Here is an 8,548-nt window from a genome sequence, read left to right on the forward strand (position 1 = left end):
AAACAAATACTGGAATTATTGCTGCTCAAGAAGTAACTTCCAGCATTTTAAGGTTTTTTTTGGCTGTGGCGATTTGTTTCATGTTCATGTTGTCATCTTTAAATTTTTTATAGGTCTTTGCAACAGGGGAAGTATAATCCAGTCATGTAAAAAGCCTAAACAGAAGTGAAACCTCGTACATCTAGTTCATGTCCTGTGGTTTAAATATTCATATACCAGCAAAAGGCTAAATGACCAAAATAAATCACCATAATTGCAAAATTTAGCTTATTTCATCATTCAGACTTTAGGTTCAGAAATATTTCAAGCAGAAATACCAAGATTTGTCTGAATGAAATACCAAAAAATACTGCATGAATGAAATACCAAGAAATAACCAAAATTTGCCTGCGTGAGGGCACCAGAAGAAAATGAAGGGTTAAAACAATAGGACACAGCACTCAATAACCAAGTACACAGACATGCACACAGAGCAGTCAGACTTGTAAACACAGAGAAATGTGTTGCTGTCAGGATGCAGGTCTTCTTATCTAGATGAAAACAAGATTATGGCAACAAGGCTACATCACATGTGCCACTCCCACCCCTCTCACACAACCAGAAATCAATTTACAGCCAGAAAGACAACCAAAGTGAGGAAATAAAGGCAATGGATAGCAATAGTGCCTAAGATTAATGGAAGACAAGATAAGCAAAGTTCAGAGGTAAAAGCTCATTCCACAGTAATTGTTAAATTCTCAGAGGCACATCAAGTCTACCCAGAAATGAGTTTTCTTTCCCATGAGATCTGTTGAGGACTTGGAAACTGAAATCCTAGTTCTGAGTGTTTTGATTGTGGGCAGCTTGTGATCATCTGGGTGTGAAGAAGTGCAGCCCATGAGACAATGAGTGAGACTGGTGACAGTAGTTATTTAAGGTATATCTTTCCCTTTCTGTACAGTCTTACACAGACTACTAATTTACTACAGGATTTCAGGTACTACAGGATTGCTCTATTTGAAAGGAAATAAGTGACTAGCTTCCTTATACTTAGGAAACCTTTAAAAAGAGCACCAAAACAGCATCCATTTGTCTGATGCCAGTTGAATACACAACACTTCAGTGATACACAGCAAGAAGCCTCTGCTGCTGGAGACATTTATGCCAATTACTTTCCCCCCTTCTTATCTGCAGTGGAAGTGAAAAAGAAGCGGAATTGATCTCTTAAGTGCTGTGCCCAAAGAACAATCTTTGAGGAGAAACTACTTTAATTAAAACAAGATGAGCAGCAGCACTTCTTCAGGACAAAACTGCACAGCCATCAAACAGAGTAGTGGCTTCAGGACTGCAGAGTTCACAGTAATTAAGAGCAGAGGTGAGCAGCTCTGGTGGGAAGAGACTGAGCAAGGCTTAAGTCACACTGTCACCTATAAAATGATGTCAGTGAGACCCACAGGCAGTTTAGTTTGGACAAACAAGGCTGATCTGAAGTTGAGAGAAAGGTTTGGGAGTATTCACCTGGCAGATGCTATATTGACAAGTTCACTTGTGGATAAGATGCAGAAGGAAGAGAGAAAGTGACCAAGGAATTAAATTCTCCAAGACTTGAAGGAAACCTGGAGGGAGCACAATTAAGGGCATTCAGAGGATAAGTTGTGATGCTGAGAAGGAGCAAACCAGAAAGACAAACTTCTAGATCTCAGGGGAGCATGCCATTGCCAGACTGTACAGAAGATGCCAAGTTAAATAAAGGGAGGAAGTGCAGGATCAGAAATATGTTCATAAAAATCTTCCTAAGGGCTGAGCAGGAGCCATCCTGAAGCTTTAGCAACATCTGGCAGCTGGGAAGAAGGCAAGGGGATTAGCTGTTGACCAGCCAGCATTTGTGCAACATATCTCCAGAAAAGGTCAAGATTTGAAGCTGTCTGTTATCAAGTAGCTCTCTGTAGAAGTTATTCCAGGTGTACAGCTGCCTGAAGGCATCGTCCATCAGGGGACTGAGATGGGAGGGAGGCATCCAAAATGAGAAAGCTCATTTAAAGAGAAACATCACCTGACAGCTCAAGAGAGCAATGCACTTTAAGAATAATCTCTCTGTGTGTATTTGCCGCAGTTCTTTTTTCTGCTTAAATGCAAAATCTGTTATTTTGCTCCTGTTTTTAAATACAATACACAGAACATCATACATTCCTTGGAGAAACACGTATAAATGTGGAAACCTCAGTAAGAGCAATATAGCACTTATGGCATTAGTTTTTAACTCAACAGCATGTTTAAATTTTAAAACATATGTCATATAAAATAAGGAAAAGGACAAACATATTTCAATACCTACACCCTTTGACATTTTCAGTGTGTCCTTCAAGGGCTTTTGAAAGCGTAGGACTTTTATATCTCAAGTATATTCCAAGCAGAGATGTAAATATACAGAAAAAAAAAAAAGGATATTAAATCACGGAACGTTAAATTATTAAATCATCACAGTGACAACACCCAGAAACAAGACTTGGCCCTGCCATCACTCAAAAATAGAACTGATCACTTGCATCAGCAAAAAGATGTATGAAGGCCAAATGGGCACAGTACAAATGTCACCCAAAAGATACATGGAGCAGCACTTTATAGCCAGCTCTGCCAGCATAATGGAAGCATTCAGATCTAGTTATAAGTAATATGTTTCTCCATGTGAAAATTCAAAGCCTTAGTCTTTATAGGAAACAAAGAAAATATTCCTTCTCTTGAAGCCCTGCTGGAAAGCCCAAACACCTGCAGAATGCAAATGAGCATCACCTGCTGCAGCATCAACTGGCTGAAAAAAATTCTGCTTGGATCTAGGTAATATAAATACAAATAGTTGTATGTTAAATTGCTAAAGTGAAAATCACTTTTATATATAGAAAAAGCCAGGTTCAGGTCACCAGCTGTAGATGCAAGATCCCTATAGAAAGATTTGTTCTGTGGGGATGTGGATAAATGCCACTGCCTCAGAACTACAGTAGCTCCCAAGAAAGATGTGGTGTTATCCAGGTGCTATTTTCCATTTGGGGATTCTACCTTCTGCCCTCTTTAATGGATGGAGAGACCATCTGGGTCATTTTCTGTGCACCACACCTTTCATTTTAATGGAAATCAGAATGCCCAAGCATTTCAGCTGTGCTATATTTTCAAACGCATTAGTGACATTTGCTGATTGGAGTAGTTCTTGGTTAATGGTTAAAAGCTTTTGTTCAGTGTGCTCTAATGTGTTCTGCTTCACTCCTTTTCCTTTATTTGCTTTATCAAATATGTGTGTCCTCAGACTCTGGTGTTAAAGACTCTGATGCAACGCTAGGCAAATGGAGAGGAAGAGATCAGAGCAATTGTGGCTTCACTGCTTTATGAACTCACAATTGCAGAGGTTAAGCCATCACACAAGACATCCACGGAACCTCAACAGTTTTTCTTCCTTTTTTTCTCTCCCCCCATCTTTTCTCCTTCCTGATAAATGAGCAGTGAGAGAAGTGACATGTTTACTTCCTAGCTCTGCTGCAAGCCAAGTATGAGGCAAGCAGGAGAGAAAACATTAAGCATAAGATCTGGGAGTTGTTTTTGTCCAGAAATGTTGATATAACGAGACTGATTTATTTTATAAGTCTTAAAATTCTTCCAAACAAAATATTTTGAAATTACCAACAGAAGGTCCCTGGCATTTCTCATTAGATTAAAGTGTCAGTGGCAAACTCCAGACGCTGCTCTTACAGCGCCTCAAACACACTTACCAATTGCCATTCAGCTTGTGCAAAGAACAGTCAGAACACAGCCAGTATCAACACAGGGAAATACAGAAAAAACAAACTAGGATTGGTTATTTTCTCTCTGCTCAGACAAATTAACCATCTTTCATGTTCACAGATTGCAAACACCCGATGCAGCAATAATGTTCCCTCACACACTGATAGATGTTTTTAAAAGTCTGCGTTTGGAGGGAAAGAAAACCCAAAAAAGCAAGACAACAGCAATGTCTTGTCTGACAACACAAATGAAGCCCTTTTTCACACCATCATTCTTGTTTGAGGAGTTTGGGGTTTTTTTCCATCTTGAATATCTGGGAATGGTTGTTCATTAATGTGCTTTAGCACTGTTTGCTTTAGGTTCACACTCATCCAACACAAACACCCCAAGGTGCAGCTCCTAAGGAGAAGCCACCTATGATTCTATTTTCACTGTGCTGTCAGAGCACCTTTCCCTTGCAGACCCTGCTGCTCAGGAGGAGAGGTAAAGCCTTGGATTTTGCAGTGTTTTGGCACAGGTGAGGTGATGAACCCCTCTCCCACCCCTCTCTAACCCTTAAATAACCCTCCCAGGCCATGGCCCCTCTGCCCCAGCCTTTCTTTCCTTCACAACCAATGTTACTTCTCCAGCCCTTCTCCATCCCAAGAGACTCCTCTCTCTTCCTCTCCCTCTGTCCATAATCACCACTTTCCTCCCTTCCCCACTGCCACGTCTTTACCTTGCGCGACTGTGAGTCTTCTCCCTCACCAGCACAGGGGGCTACAGGAGTCTGGACCTGCCCTTGCAGACACCTTCTTGCCTGCCTAAAATGCTTACCATGTGAGCAAGGTGCAAGACTGAGTTTCATGTGACTGAAAATCTCTTGGGCTGCCAAAGCCTTTTTTGGCCTTTTTGTATCTGCATTTTGCTCCAAGGTTCAAATGCTGATGTGGAAAAGTTTCTTGGCCCCAGGTGTGGGCAAAAAGAATGAAAAACTTATAAGGAAAATGCACAAGTTAAAATGGGAGTGCTATGGTATTTTTTAATGAACATGTAGCTTCTCCCTGATATTTCATGATGCACACTCAGGGCAAAGTCCATCAGTATTCCCTTGTCATAATAAAATATCTGTGCTGTAGCTGACAGGGATGTTTACCCTTCTACAGCAGCAGAGACAAGCCTTTGCTAGTGCAGCTGCTGCAATTGCTTTCTTCAGATCAGCAGCTTACAGCAAAAATTCTAATTAAAGTAAACTTGAGGAAGGTGCCAGGCTGCTGGCTCTGCAGAGCATGGCCCTATATCTAGCAACAAAATCTGAACTCAAGTAGCTGTAGCAACACAAGCTTCCTCGTGTGGTCTTGAGCAGACATTCTTCCTCCTGCACCCAGGGGAAATAAAAGGAGCTCAGCTGGGTCTATCTCTCCATCGTCTCTCACAAATGGAGGTCTGTGGTAGAAGTGCAAATTGAGGTTTGGGGCCTGAGGACTCACAGTCCTCCTCCCAGCCTGTGATGATACATGCCAGCTCAGCCACAGTTCATGTTTGCACCAAATGTGGCTCAAAGGAGGCATTTGTACAAGGAGAAAGAGAAGCAGTTACACCCTGGATAAACACTGATCTTTATTTTTCTCTCTTGTTTTTTAAATGGAACTAAGCTTTGTTTTGGTGAGACCAGCCACACAGAGGGTGGAGAGGAAAACAAGAGCTGCAGGAGAGGAAGCCAATCTCTATGCAAATGGATTGTCGATGCCTTCTCTGTTAATAATTTAAATAATTACAAGCTGGAGAGGCATTTTGCTTTTTATGTTTGGCTTTTCCATGAACACCAAATGATGTGGATTACCCTCTCTTGTTCAGTCCAAACGTCACTCCACAGACAGAAATAATACAACTACTTTTGTTGCTGACTTGTTAGAGCCAAAGACCAGAAGGTTACCTGTAGCTCATCATCCATCAGCCACTCCTCCTTCACCCTCACTGTAAGTCAAGTGGCAGGCAAATGCATGTGTTTTTTGGAATCTCCTATGGCTGGTCTCATACTGCACTGATTTGCCGTTGGAATATCACATAGTAGAAGAGGAGGCATTTTAATATTTAATTTCTTTTTAATATCTTCGGTTTTAATGGAGTAGAGCTGGAATCTGACATTCATACAGAAACTGAAAGAAGCTCCTGTTCAAATATTCTGTGACCAGTAGCCTCCATGTTGAGGCCAGGAGCCCCTTTGGCTGCACTACACCAGCAATAAAGCAGCAAGATGTTTGCATGCAAGGCCAGCCAGCAGGCAGAGGACCCATGCTATGAGCCAGACTGGAGGAGAGAGGCAGGATAACTAAAGATCTTGAAGCTGTGAATGAATTCATTTAGGCCAGTGATTCAGAAGGGAGTGTGATCAACTTAGACCAAAAGGGTGAAAATGAGCTTAGCAGTTGTTTTGGCCACATGGAGATAAGTGGATGGTGACTTGGGGAAAAAGGTTGTCAGACACACTGGGTAACAAAGGACAGGTAGTAGGAAGCTACGTGCTATACTCTTTAAATATATACCTGTTTCACTTTAAATCCCTGTTTCCTTTTGTTGTAAGTCATATTAAAGCTCAAGACTAAAATAAGAACTCAAATTTTGGATTTTTCAAATGCTTTTCTGAAAGGTGTAGCAGTACTCAGTGTCCAAAGAGGTGGTGTCACCTGAAGATGCAAAGTCAAAGCAGGCCTTGCAGCCCCAATGAAACTTGTCAACTCAGTTATTAAATCAATCCTGCTGCAATAGTTTTAAATGAACAAAGTTGTGAGTACTGTTTTGTGGGTATTTTTCTGTTAGTTTAACTATCTTTTAGGCTCAGAGATGAAGTATGGGGACATAAAAACTTAGGAAATTCACTCCAGTGGTGGCATACACATGTGACCCATTTAGCATCTGGAAATCTGTTTAATGCCAAGACCCACATTAGATAAGTCAAGCCACAGCTCACAGTGAGTCACATAATGAGGCTCTTCAGATTATTGTTGTGATCAGCCCATTGCTTTTCCCCTTCTCACTTAGGAAGTTCATTTAGGCAAGCAGTCATTTTAAGAACATGCAAGTGCTGATTGCTGGTTTCTATGGATGTGGCAAGAAGCCAGGCTTCTGTGATGCTGGCTACTATGGGCAGTGGGAAGTTAAATATGCATGACCTCACATAACGTTGATCCATGGGCTTGCAGGTGTTCTGCACCTGTTAAAATCCCAGCTATTCTGCATGCAAAGTGTCTCTAGCATTGTCATCAAATTGCTCAGCGCTTCAGTGCTCGGTGATCAGGTAAACTCAGCACATGTTCATTATCCTTCCCTGCTTTGGTAAGGTCTAGAATAAAAAAAGTCATTATTTAACCATGGTAAATTCAGTATTTTGCTCTTGAAAAGCATGTACATATTGCACATGGGAAGGAGGAGCAGAATTCATACTGACAAGTTTGCAGTTATGTTAAAATCTGATGAGTTCGCTGTTTTCAAGATGTGGGGAATAAAATGCAGTAGTTAGTATAAATAATGCATGTAGCAGTAAGGAATTAATAATGCATTATTAAGATCAGGGTAGCACTAGGCAATTGCCTGAGGACATTGTACACAATAAGGAGTCACAAAAAAGCCAACTATAACTCAAGGTTATAAATCAGAATCTAAGCAGAATAAAATTTATAAATCAAATAAAATCAGCTTTACGTTGTCTCAACCTCCAAATATTTGTAATGTATGTAAGATTGACAATATCTGTATTCTTAAAGAGATTCCATAACATTAGACTATTCATAAAGGGCCAAATTTTGACCTCATGAATACCAAAGGAACTCGGGGCATAATTTTCAATGAAAACTGGAACTTCTATGATAAGAAAAAAATTACCCCCAAATTATAGCAACTGTATAGTTTTACAGCAGAAAGGACTGGCTACACAGAGTGCTGGCATTTCACTTCAGACATCAAGATTTGCTCTGAGCCAGTTTCTCTCCTACATCTTGGGTGCTTTATCATAGCAGTGCCAGCACAGGCTCTTCCTGGCTAGGGGAAATACCTTGCTGAGAGGCAGCACAGTGGCAGTGGTTCCTCCCTGCACGCAGCCAAGTGACCTCATTGGGATCACTGGGCTCCTGTGGTGTGCTCTAAGGCTGTGGAAGATGCTCTGTGCCATCCAGCCAGTGATATGACCTGAAGAAATAGTGCGGGCCTTTTAGTGAAAGTGAAATACCAATTGCAGGGCAAGTTATCTGAGGGTTACCACTGGTTTTTTCTGGCTGATTCGTAGGGTTTTGTCTCCTGTTGGTGGCTCACAGCCAGTCTGTGACTAATCACCGATTAGTGATCCCAGCCCTGTAGAATTAATATCTTCCATGTAGCAGGATCTTTGACAATAAATACCACTGTGCCTGAGCCTGCACTTCAAACTGGAGGAGGAGGAGAACAAGGACAATGCTCTACTCAAATATTATAATTACTGCTGCATTTCTGGCATTTGGTACCCACTTTGCAACTGCTCTGGGAACTGGTCTGTGGCTGTGTAAGCAGAGGTGTTCCCTTTCACAAAGGTTTGGCTTATTTATTGTTTATTTAGCAATTATCTTGTTTATAATTGCAGAGTAGACATAACAAAAAAAATTCTGACTGGAAAAGCACTGCTTCCTTGTCTGTATGCCACAACATATGGCTGCTAGGCATTCAGCTTTGGGTTTGTAATGTTTTGGAAAACTAGTTCTAAATAAACAAAAACAAAGGGAGACTGGCAGCTTTAAGCTGTTTGAGTGTCCTTCAGTGTTAAAACGTGTTTGATTTAAGAACAGAAAGA

At 41.1% G+C, this 8,548-nt stretch overlaps 1 long non-coding RNA gene across 1 annotated transcript; it reads left to right on the forward strand.

Annotated features, from left to right (window-relative positions):
- The first annotated feature begins 3,389 nt into the window (after positions 1 to 3,389).
- On the forward strand, positions 3,390 to 6,490 carry LOC146439864 (uncharacterized). The gene is made up of 3 exons (XR_014851314.1): positions 3,390 to 3,515; positions 4,212 to 4,267; positions 6,380 to 6,490. It is a non-coding gene; the product is annotated as an uncharacterized LOC146439864 (long non-coding RNA).
- The last annotated feature ends 2,058 nt before the right edge of the window (positions 6,491 to 8,548 follow it).

The sequence above is a fragment of the Lichenostomus cassidix genome, chromosome 3, assembly GCF_008360975.1.
Source record: "Lichenostomus cassidix isolate B80296 chromosome 3, HeHo_3.0, whole genome shotgun sequence".
In the NCBI taxonomy this organism is placed as follows: domain Eukaryota; kingdom Metazoa; phylum Chordata; class Aves; order Passeriformes; family Meliphagidae; genus Lichenostomus; species Lichenostomus cassidix.